General features: G+C 35.5%; 1 protein-coding gene and 1 pseudogene across 3 annotated transcripts in view; one reads left to right on the top strand and one right to left on the bottom strand.

Annotated features, from left to right (window-relative positions):
• IMMP1L (inner mitochondrial membrane peptidase subunit 1) overlaps nucleotides 1-12,505 on the bottom strand; it is a 73,446-nt gene that overhangs the window by 45,822 nt on the left and 15,119 nt on the right. For both annotated transcript variants that reach the window (XM_079930694.1, XM_079930695.1), the window contains exon 2: nucleotides 9,574-9,685. The gene's annotated coding sequence lies outside the window, so the exon portion shown is untranslated. The remainder of the gene's footprint in view (nucleotides 1-9,573; nucleotides 9,686-12,505) is intronic.
• LOC307190373 (lipid transferase CIDEB-like) lies at nucleotides 6,963-9,564 on the top strand (annotated as a pseudogene). Its single transcript has 2 exons — nucleotides 6,963-6,975; nucleotides 7,065-9,564. The product of its transcript is annotated as a lipid transferase CIDEB-like (transcript).

Genomic DNA, 12,505 nt, shown 5'->3' with positions numbered 1-12,505 from the left:
TCCATATGATAACACACCATGGCCCTCCCAGATGGAGGCTTGGAACAAAAAGGCCATCACCACAGCTAGGGAAAACCTCCTTGTGATCTCTGGTTTCTGTTCAGCAGATGACAGCCAAATAATATGTTGATTATTCTGTTTGTGCTGCTAAGCTTGTAAGATGGAATAAAAGCGATATGATCTATTGTGAACCCAATGCTAATGTGTTGCTCCACTCATAAATAATATGCTGAATTTATTTTGAAAATATCTTTTATCTGAATTTCAGTTTTCAAATGCATGAATTAAAATAAAAGCCAGTAGAAAATTATATTTAATGTTATGCTTTAAACTAAAAAATGTAGATGACAAGTGAAAAATATCTAGGTGCTTAGTTAAGAGTCAAGTACAATCACCTTTCTTTAATTTCAGCACTGTGATCAAAGACAAAATATATTTTTAAATAGGCAATTACTCTCATGAAATATAAATGTAAAATTAAGTAATACAATAGTCATGAAGTTAACAATAAACATTATTGACAAGATAAAAACTAAAATACCAGGGTATATAAAAACACTTTGCTGCAATATAAATAATAGCACATAGAACAAATACCTAAAATATTTTTGAATAATAAAAAGTATCACTGAAGGCGTTATGAATGTTAACTTGTACACAAATGGATGCTCACAAGAAATCCTACTTAAAATCAAAATAATTAAAAAGAAGCTTATATAGTAGGAAGCAGCCGCATAGCACAGGGAGATCAGCTCAGTGCTTTGTGACCACCTAGAGGGGTGAGATAGGGACGGTAGGAGGGAGATGCAAGAGGGAGGAGATATGGGGATATATATATATGTATAGCTGATTCACTTTGTTATAAAGCAGAAACTAACACACCATTGTAAAGCAATTATACCCCAAAAAAGATGTTTAGAAAAAAAGAAGCTTATAAAAATAATTTGCAAATATAATAGCATTCATATCGCTTTAATGACAAAAGTTAAAACCTAATTTTTCTCCTCAATTAAATATCCTAAACTTTAACAGCGTAAACTATACCCAAATGAGGTCACTGGAATTACGTCTGTAAATACTTCACAAGATTTCATGGATAAACATTTTTATGAATACTAGAATTGTTAAAAATATTGAAAATCATAACATTTTCCCACCCCAGAAATTCTTTCCTGGATTTTCTAGTAAACTTTCCTTAAAGACAAACAAATAAATAAAGCAGTACATTAAAGCTGCAGGTAAGGTAAACACAGATTACACACTATTTTCTTAAGGGGGTATTTTGTAGGCGGTACATAATTATGTTCATTTACAAAAGTCCACTTTGTTTTTCTGTCTAGAGACATAGATTGAGTCTAAAAAGAGAAGCAAAACTGCCTAACATGAGAATACAGGCTAAAAATTACGGATGCAAAAGGTAAAATTACAACACTTTTAGAGAAAAACACAGAACACAGAACATCCTTGGCGTAGACAATTATTTCTTAAGTAAGATGTAAAAGCACTAAACATGGGCTTCCCTGGTGGCGCAGTGGTTGAGAGTCCACCTGCCTTTGCAGGGGACACGGGTTCGTGCCCTGGTCCGGGAAGATCCCACATGCCGTGGAGCGGCTAGGCCCGTGAGCCATGGCCGCTGAGCCTGCGTGTCCGGAGCCTGTGCTCTGCAACGGGAGAGGCCACAACAGTGAGAGGCCCATGTACCGCAAAAAAAAAAAAAAAAAAAAAAAAGCACTAAACATAAATGACAAACTAGACTACTTTAAAGGCATAAACTTCTGTTCATCAAAAGCACTATTAATAGATTGAAAAGGCAAACCTCAGAGTTGGAGAAATATTTGCAATACCTAAAAAAATGAAGGACTCATATTCGGAATATATAAAGAGTTCCTACAAATCAAAGAAAAAGGCAGCCCAACAAAAAAATGGGCAAAAGAAGTGAACAGGCACTTCACAAAAGAGAATAACAAATAGTCAATATACATATGAAAAAGTGCTCAATTTCATCAATCATCAGGGAACTAGAAATTAAAACAGTATAATGATTTACTACTTTATACCCACCAGAATTGAAAGATGAAAAAGATGGCGAAAAGGGAGAGTTAGCAAAGACGCAGAGCAACTTGAACTCTCATATGAACGTAAATTAGTACAACCATTTCAGAAAACTGGCAATTTTGATTAAAGCTGGAAATAAACGTACTTATGATCCAGTAATTTTGCTCCTAGACATATGCTCAGCAGAAACCCATAAATATATTAATCAGGAGATATGTATTAGAATGTTTATATTTAACATTATATGGAAATCACCCAAATGTCCATTAACAGAATAGATAAAAAATAGTTGTGATATAGTCATATAATAGAATGCAGCAATGAAAATGAACAGATTACAACTACATGCAACAATGTAGTTGAATCTCAAGACATAATGTTGAACAAAGGAAACCAGACATAAAAAAATTATACTGTATAATTCTATACATAAAATACAAAACCAAGCAAAACTAATCTATGCTATTAAAAGTCAAGGCAGTGGTAATCCTTGTGCAGGGAGGGAGACAGTGGCTGGAAGAGAGCATGAAGGTGTCTTCTAGAGTGCTGATAATGTTCTTTTTCGTATCTGGGTGCTGTTTGCATAATTGTATTTGGCTTCTAAAAAATTCATTGAGCCATCCACTTATAATATGCACACTTTTCCATATATATAGCTTTCTTTAAAAATGCAATTTTGCACACAAATACAGATATACAAAGGTAGTCAAAATCCCTGTCATAAGAAATTTAGGAACAACTAATGTATGTATAACCTAAAGGTGAAAACTAAAGGTTCTTATACTACTTATTTGAATAATCAATTTTTCAAACCAATAGGTAAGATAAGTTCCTGAACTCTTATAAATGGAGGAGCAACAGCTATTCACCTATTATATTCCCCAGCTCCCAATCTACAATACCATATTTTCAGAGATAACTGGCCTTTGTGTCAGAGTAGCTGCTGGTGCCGCTATTAACAGAGCTTCTAAAATAGTCTCAGTACTAAAAAATTGCCCTTCTGTGAGAAACTAAAGTAGCACAGAAGATAAGGCAGTATAAAGAATATGTTTGCCGTTTTCCTCATTGCCCTCAAATTTCATAAGCTTTTATTTATTATGAAAGTTTATTACCTAATTTAATGGGAATCTTTTGAAAACATTTATTTTACTTTTCAGTGAAGTTAAAATATAATTCTTTAATATCAATATCCTATAAATTAAATGAAACTTCATGATAATTTGACAATTTACATCTCATTATTTCCCACTTAAATATTTTCCCTTACTTCTATACTGGAACCAACACACGATTTACAACACTGTTTTTCTCGTATTGAAAAGATACTTTAAGAAATAAAGTATCTTCCCTGGTGGCACAATGGTTAAGAATCTACCTGCCAATGCAGGGGACATGGGTTCGAGCCCTGGTCTGGGAAGATCCCACATGCCGTGGAGCAACTAAGCCCATGAGCCACAACTACTGAGCCTGCGCTCTAGAGCCCACGAGCCACAACTACTGAGCTCATGTGCCACAACTACTGAAGCCTGTGTGCCTAGAGCCTGTGCTCTGCAACAAGAGAAGCCACCACAATGAGAAGCCCGTGCACCACAACAAAGAGTAGCCCCCACTCTCTGCAACTAGAGAAAGCCCACGCACAGCAACAAAGACCCAGCGCAGCCAAAAATAAATTATAAAAAAAAAGAAAGAAGCTAAAAGAAATCACCTAATGATTATATAGTTCACATTTTACTTGTATAATAAATATTTATTCAGTTCTTACTATCTCCCTGGCTCTGCGGATAAAGGAACAAAACTGGCTAATTCTGTGGGAAATATAGTAGGTTTATCCCTTTCTTTCTCTCTCTCATTTGACTAACAAATAAAACTATTTTTAACTAGTAACATAGTCACATATTCAAAAATTAAAAACAATCTAAAAGATATACAGTAAAAGTCCCATCTACTTTGTTTTCCTTACCCATCCACATACAAGATTTAGATTTTGTATACCTGTCCAAATTTTCTTTATGCAAATATAAGCAATTATGAATATATCTTAAGCCTCTCCTCCTTTACACAAAAAGTAGTTTACTATACACTCTGCTTGAACTTTGCTCTTTTCAAATAACAATGTATGCTTGAAAACTTTCCAAATCTTCATATAGAGAACAACCTTTCTATTTTTACAGCTGTAGAGTACTTCACTGTACAGCTATGCCAGAGTTCATTCAACCAGTACCCTACTGATAGATAGTAGGGATGTTTCCAATCTTTTGCTGCTACAAAAGAAGCTACAATGAAAACTTTTATGCATATGTTTTGTTTTGTTTTGTTTTGTTTGCGGTACGCGGGCCTCTCACTGTTGTGGCCTCTCTCGTTGCGGAGCACAGGCTCCTGACACGCAGGCTCAGCGGCCATGGCTCACGGGCCCAGCCGCTCCGCGGCACGTGGGATCTTCCCGGACTGGGGCACGAACCCGTTTCCCCTGCATCAGCAGGCAGACTCTCAACCACTGCGCCACCAGGGAAGCCCTGCATATGTTATTTTATAAGTACGTAAGTATATCTGTAATAAATTCCCAGAATTGGCTGAGACAAGTGTGTAAATGCATGGGTCTTTCTCTAGAAATTGCTAATTTTTCTTCTGTGGGGGCTGTGTCATTTTGCTTCCACCACATATACATCTGAGATGTATACCAGAAAAAGCTATTCTTCTCTTTGGGCCTCTAAGATATTTTGTTCATTAGGCAATTCTCAAAGATGTTCTCATTGGAAAAAACTATATGAAGTTCTTTGTTTATTTGTCCCCAAATGCATATGTAAAATTGCTGACTTAGTTTTCAAGTTGGAAAAATATCGCTGATGTAGGAAATCATCATATTGATGCCTAATGTGCTGGGATAGCAACTGTCTATCTCTCTTCCCGAGATCTCCTTTCATTTAAAAACAAATATACACCCCCCATCCCAATTTTTTTCCTTTAAATTCACATTCAGTACTTTATAATTGGGAAAGCAGTCAAATGCATTTCACTTTTAAGTGAATGTTTTCCTGAAGCACTTAAATGTTTTCTGGAAACCAAATCTATGTTACTTCTATATTTTCCTTTACAAAGCTATCATTTCAAAGGTAGTTTAATCTTTATGACTGACATTTTCAATAGGCAATGTCACCTAATACATTGTTTTTATTTCAAAGCCCATCCTGTCAAATATCTTATCATTAAAAACAACCACTTAAAGCTCATTGGACTTCCTATTTAAGGAATCCTTAAGTAAATCCAGTTTCAATATCACTGTTTTATAAGAAAATATGTACATGATAATTTTTATTCCCCAAATAAGGATACCATAGTATTGATACATGCAAATCTAGGCTGCATTTCAATCATCCAGAAATCAGTTGTGAGATAATCTCAGTCTCTTGGAACAAAGCAGTAAGACAAGTTGCTGACCCCAAAGTAAATTTTAAATTTACTTTCTATGCCCTTAATCAGTAGATGGAGCAGACCATACTTAAGCTCTCACCTAACCAATGAATATGTTAGGTAAATGCTGATTTTTACATTAGAGTTAATATAATGCACTGAGAGCAAAAAACAAGAATTACCTAACAAAGGTAAAACAAAACAAAACAACAACAAAAAAACCACATCGTAAGCAGCACCCAGGACATAAAAGTCATCAGTCTAAGACAATTTAGGAAAGCGGTCCTAGACAGCATAACGGTCTCTGAGGAAATCACATAAATTCTGTGAAATGACTAATGTTAACAATAACAACTCTGACCCATCAAAAAAAACAAAAACAAAAACAACTTACATTATACTCAATTTGTTCTGTTTAAGAAGACAGAAGGGTACGTTTTATATTTCAAAAACATTTTATAAAAAAATATTCATATGAAATAAACTTTGGCACACAAAAGGATAAGATTCAATTATTCACAAAATTAACAGATGAGGAAATAGTACACCACTTGTTAATAACAGGCCAATGAATGAGGAATTATTCTAAGTAAGATTCTCAAAGTTAGAATATACCACAGTTGCCTTTCAGAAGATGAATTGTAATAAAGTGCAGTAACATTTTGGGGGCCTTTAAACATACAATTCTCTGTGCAAGGCCACTTCTTGGTTAAGAGTCAAAAGAATACCTGATAATTTCTGAAAGCTAGTCATGCAAATTCTCCACTTCAATGGCTGGACACACTCAAGAATATATCCTGATTTCACTTTTCACTTTCTTTTCTTTAAATTGTGACTGCCACTAAGTAGACAGTTTGGTCTGGTTTCTGGCTCCAACCTTGTGCAATTCACTCAATCTCTTTAGCTCTCCTTATTTTCTTCATCAGTAAAGTGAAGAAGTTATAGAAAACATGATATAATTGTAAATGGAATCAAAGTGCTAATAAAGTAAAACAAAGAGTTACTACATTAGGTCCTATATCTGTATATCTACTACACATATACTATTTTTAAACTGTCACAAGTTACATGGCACTCTACCATATATTTAAGGCCTACAGTAAAGAAATTATGATCACTTCAGAATCTTTTCCAACACTTAATATGTGTCACTCTCAGGATACAACAACTTCCTCATGTACTCATTTAAATTAATTTAAAATACCACTATAATCAATTATCTTTAACCTGAAAATATATGACATTTTCCCACTTGACACATAAAAATCAACATATGATATGTAAAAGAACGTTCATGGAAATGTTAATTATAATAGCCAAACACCAGAAAGAACCCAAACATCCACCAAAAACAGAATGGATGAATTCTGTCATATTCATTCCAAAGGAATAACACATGATAATGAAAATGAATAAAATAAAACTACATGCAACTATGTAGATGACCTTCAAAACATAATGCTGTGTAAAGGAAGAAAGAATGCATATGATTCCGGAAAATGGGGCTCACCAGTAGGCCCATCTGTGTCCCATGCTACCCCACAGGAGCACCCCACAGCTGCAGCAGTGTCACACTGCAGCAATCTAGCACCAACCCAAAGGGAAGTACAAAGGTCGTCACAGTCTCCAAGCTCAGTCAGGATCCAATATGAGCTCCAAGACTGGCTGTAGGGTCTGGACCCCAGCTCCACCACTCTAGCCACCTTTCTGTGTCTGTGATCACAGCTGCCACCTGCCAGGAACTACCAGACAAAGCACTGGAGACCCTGTGGTTAACGCTGGTGATAGACAAGGATGGGACCTCTGTGGACTGCAAGGACTTCTTCCAATTGTTGGAAGAGGATACATGCCTGATGATGCTGGAGTTCAAGCAGAGTTGGAGCCCCAGCAGGAGTAGGTGCTATCATATGGCCTAGGCTGGGAGAAGCCCAAGCACAGCAAGGACATCGCCCTCATTACCTTGAACATATACAAGCAAAACCCTTGAGACCTCTTTGGCCTGAACATCAAAGCCACACTCTACAGGATCTACTCCATGAGTTGTGACTTTCAAGTACTTGGCCCAAAGAAAGTACTCAGGGAGCTCATCCAGTTGAACCTCCATGATGCTGCTGCAAGGCCTGAGCCACGTTGCTGGGAATTTCCTCTACCCTTTGCAATGCAGTGGAGGAGGCTGAGCAGTGACAGTGGCAGCAGCAGGGTCCCCTCCATCCCTACTGAGAAGGGGCTCTGAGCTTCTTCCCCAGACTCGTTCCAAGAGATACCCTGTGAGGACTGTGACAGCTCAGGTTTGGAGACCTGGAGGCAGTACAGGCTAGATAACTCACCTGACTTCCCCCATTATTCTCTGACAGCACTGTGATAGGTTCCATCAGCATAATGCTTTCCATGCCTAGCCTATACACTTTCCTCAAGAATGCTGTCCTTTCCTAGCGATCTTTCCAGCCTCTCACTTACCCTGAAAGGCTACAAACTTGTCCCCAGGCATCTTGATCCCATTCTGATTGCAGATACATCTAAATTCCTTACAACTCCTCCTGTCCCTAAGCTCTTTAGTACAGTGAAGTCAGCCCTCTGACTTTACCTTAAGCTCTCTATTTCTTCATACCCTTCCCCTTAAAAATAACAAAAACATTTCCAACAAAAATACAAAAAAGTTTATCCAAAAAAAGAATACATATGAGTCCATAAAGATTAAAAAGAGGCAAAATGTGAACACACTGCTGAGGAATACACATAAAAGTGATAAAATTATATAGAGAATTATCTAAATAGTTATCACAAAAATCAGGACATTGGTTACCTCTAAGGAAAAGGAAGATTATACCAAGAGCTTCTGGTATGTCAGTAATGATCTATGGTTACTGAATGTCTGCTTTATACTTATTCATTTTATGTTTCTATATAGTGTTATATTTCATAATAAAAATATTTAAAATGATATACTTTCTGAAAAAATATATTCTGAAAGAGAAGGAAGAAAGGGCTCCTCTTTTTTGCTAACAATTTTATTTTCTTGGTCTACATTTCTAATTTTTATTGCAATATTTTAATAATAAAGAAATAAGTTACTATGCCTAATTCTCCAGAATCTTAATAAAGAACAGATTTTACAGGCTTTTCAAATGGCCACAAAAAAAGTACCAGGTCATTAAAGAGTATAAGATCAGTTATTTTGTTAAATTTTTGCTTAGCTCAATGTTGTGCCTGTTGCTTTTTCTTCTTTTCAAGAAAATGTATGCTTACTTTCAAAATAAATCTATATTACACCCAGATATTAACTTTATGCAGGCTGCACTCCAAAAAATATATAATAATTTAGCTCAAAAGTAGGAAGAAAAACTTTTAACTCTCACACATTTTAAAACAATTTTAGGAACACCTGTGTTTGCATTCAGTATGAGGGTTCATAATAGGATGGACACAAATATGACACTTGAGATCCAATCCAATGTCACTCTGTGTAAGAATGGTTCACTGTGTGCACTAGAAAACATAACCACTAGATTACAGGATGGATATACAAAACAAGTTACACTTAAAGTCCACTGTATAAAATGTAATGTAGGGTAACTCACTCAAAATAGATCCAACAGTGTCTAATTTAAATTATACTAAAGATGTTTTAAATAGTTCCTTTGGAAAAACATAAAGGAAATTTAAATGATTACAAACGAGATAATAATAATAATCAGACAGTTACAAACATATACACACACATATAATTTAGGAAATCCTAAAAGTTCCATCACCTACAAGCACCCTTCAATGTATGTTTGTCACAACTTTTAGATGCCACTAAACAGGAAGCAGACAATAAAACTTAGAAACAAGACTATCAGCACTTTCATCAGGCTTCAGATATCAACATAATAGGTATCACCCATTATGAAAACAGAGCTGCTTTGGTTGTATACTGTTGTTTTTTTGTGAATGCAGGCAAGGATTCCCCTCTATAGTGGGTCCAGCTAACCAGTTATTTGCCCATCTATTAAGTGCCAACTTTAAAAAATTATACTATGTCCAGCAGGGAGCAGCATTACAACATTCATAAGACTTAACCACAACATGAAACCGACAGAAGAAAAAGAAGGGAAAAAACCCACTTACCATAGGTCTTTTCAATGATACATTCAATTTTTAGGGCAATTGCAGGGCTTCCAGAAAAAACATCTAAAGCATGTCTCAAAGCATATATAGGTGATCCATGGTTTCAGGATTCCTAAAGCAGGAAATCAAAATTATATTAAGTAAAGGCTTCTTTCAGCCATATTTAGTTGAAGTAGTATATAATATGACCAAGTGTCTCTCAGCTGTTAAGGTGCATCTTCCTTATTGGATCAATAGGATTCTGAATTCAGATATTCTATGACACTTCGGATAAAATGATTTTAAAAAGCAGAATATTAAAGTCCTTTGTTTACCAGAGAATTTAAGTAGAAGAAAGTAAATGGGTGACATAATACATCAATCAACCTACAGAAAACTGTGGTCAAGGACTTAAAGGAGTTGATAAGCCAACCATATACAGTTATGATATATCAAATCCTTCTAAACAATTTGCAGGTAATAGAGAGGATATAACATTCATTTCTACAGGTCAGCATGAATGAATATCTAGGGTTAGTTTTAGTTTTAAGAATACAAAGGCAGCAGAGAAGTAGTTTGTAATGCTGATATGTTAAGCCTGATTAGTGTGATATTTACTGAATATGAGGAATGCACCTGATATTGTAGAAAAACTCCGTGACCAGTCATAATATGTCAAAGGCAAAACATATTATGTTTGATATTCTCCTGGATGTCAAAACCTGCCTCATATTCAACAATAATAACTCCATGTCAGTTCTTATGACTGAGGAAATGATGTATCACCACTGTTATGTGAAACATTCAACAGTTTGCTTTATATGTGTTTACATGCAAAGTTTCATCGTTTACACCAAAAACCAAATTTTTGCCATTAAAAGAAGATAACATATGAATATTTACCTTGAAATGTATATAATATAAATAACATATATAATAAAAGTTTGTGTAATACATAATATCACATGTCAATATATCATAAATAATATATTTACTTGCAATTTAATGAATAATACATAAAATGGTTCCTACTATTTTCTACAGGGAAAATGGCATGAGAAGCTTGACTTAAGTGTATGATATCAAGACTACAGTTACTCTCTAATAATCATCATTAATTTGACTTAATTTGAAAGAAACTCTGATATATTCATCTTTTACCCTTTAACGCTAAGCTAGTCATAGCATTATTTCTTATTTTTTGCTCTCCTTAAAGTCTTCCCCATCCTATTTCTTGCCTTTGCTTTTGTATATTTCACTTTTTCTGATACTTCCTCATTTTTGCCAATCTACCTTCCCTCTCCTTTATAATGCATTTCTGTTTCAACCCCAATTTTTGTTTTATTTAATCTTCTTTCTTTATGACCCTAACATCTTTCTTCCCTTTTCTCTTAGGACCCTTAAAAGTGAGGGTTGATTTTTTCTTTTTTGTTTTTTCTGTAACAACAATTGTGCTTAAATATACTCTTTCATCCACTTACAGGCACTGTGCTTGATCTTAATAATCCCACCTGTTTAGAACACTCAACTAAATATACTTAAATTATATTGCTGCTACTCATAAAAATATTTTTTCCTCTGAGTTACTGAAATATTTGAAGAACTCACTAAACATTTTGGAGCCAGTCTTTTTTTTTTTTTTAAAGCTTTATTTATTATTTATTTATTTTTGGCTGCGTTGGGTCTTTAGTTGCGGCACGCAGGATCTTCGTTGAGGCATGCGGGATCTTTCATTGCGGCGCATGGGCTTCTCTCTAGTTGTGGCGTGCGGGTTTTCTCTCTCTAGTTGTGGCATGTGGGTTTTCTCTCTCTGGTTGTGGTGCGTGGGCTCCAGAGCATGTGGGCTCTGTAGTTTGTGGCACACAAGCTCTCTAGTTGAGGCATGTGAGTTCAGTAGTTGTGGTGTGTGGGCTTAGTTGCCTGGCTGCATGTGGGATCTTAGTTCCCTGACCAGAGATCGAACCCATGTCCCCTGCATTGTAAAGGCGGATTCTTTACCACTGGACCACCAGGGAAGTCCCTGGAGTCAGTCTTAAAACACCCCAAATCTCAAGAAAATCTAATCACACACTCCTTCCATTCAATTTGAGAGGTGATTTAGGATCTCACTATATGGTGTGAATAAATACTGAGTAACAAACTTTAAGTTAACAGAACTTTGCTTTATTCATGTGTGTGTATGCCCATGTGTACAATATCCTCATCAAAAAGCAAAGACACATTAAAGAACCCCATACTTCTAATATATATTATAAAGTCTAAAAAGAAAAGTGATTTCCCTATTTGGCACTTTCTAATATGAATATTAACAGTATTAGCGTATGGTGAAATAATCTCACAACAAAATATTATGCAAAACTTTGAGTTTTAAAAATTATAAATAATTATATAACACATTTATAATATAATTACCTAAAAAGAGACTATAGTGGGTTGAGTAGTGTTCTCCCTTTCCCCCAAACTCATGTCCACTTGGAACCTCAGAATGTGACCTTATTGTAATACTGGATCTTTGCAGATATAATCAAGGTAAGGATCAATATGAGATCATATTAGATTAGGGTGGGCCCTAAATACAATGAGAATGTCCTCAAAGGAGACCGAAAAGGATACACAGAGACACAGAGAAAAAGACAATGTGAAAATGAAGGCAGACATTGAAGTTATGTTGCCACAGCCAAGGAAAGACAGGAGCCACCAGAAGCTGCAGGAGGCAGGGAAGGATCCTCCTCTAGAGCTGTTGGAACAAACATACTTCTGTTGACACCATAATTTTGGACTTCTGGCCCTGGAAACTGTAACGAAGTAAACTTCTGTTGCTTTAAGCCACCAAGTTTGTGGTAATTCGTTATGGAATTCCTAGGAAATTAAAAAGATTTTGGTACCAGGAAGTGGGGTGTTGCTGTAACAGATAACAAAAAATTTAAGAAAAATAATAATGACTGAAGAGACT

The sequence above is a fragment of the Stenella coeruleoalba genome (genome assembly GCF_951394435.1).
Source record: "Stenella coeruleoalba genome assembly, chromosome: 8".
Classification (NCBI taxonomy): Eukaryota; Metazoa; Chordata; class Mammalia; order Artiodactyla; family Delphinidae; genus Stenella; species Stenella coeruleoalba.
Note: the sequence above shows the minus strand (reverse complement) of the source record. Positions and strands in the feature narration are given on the sequence as shown.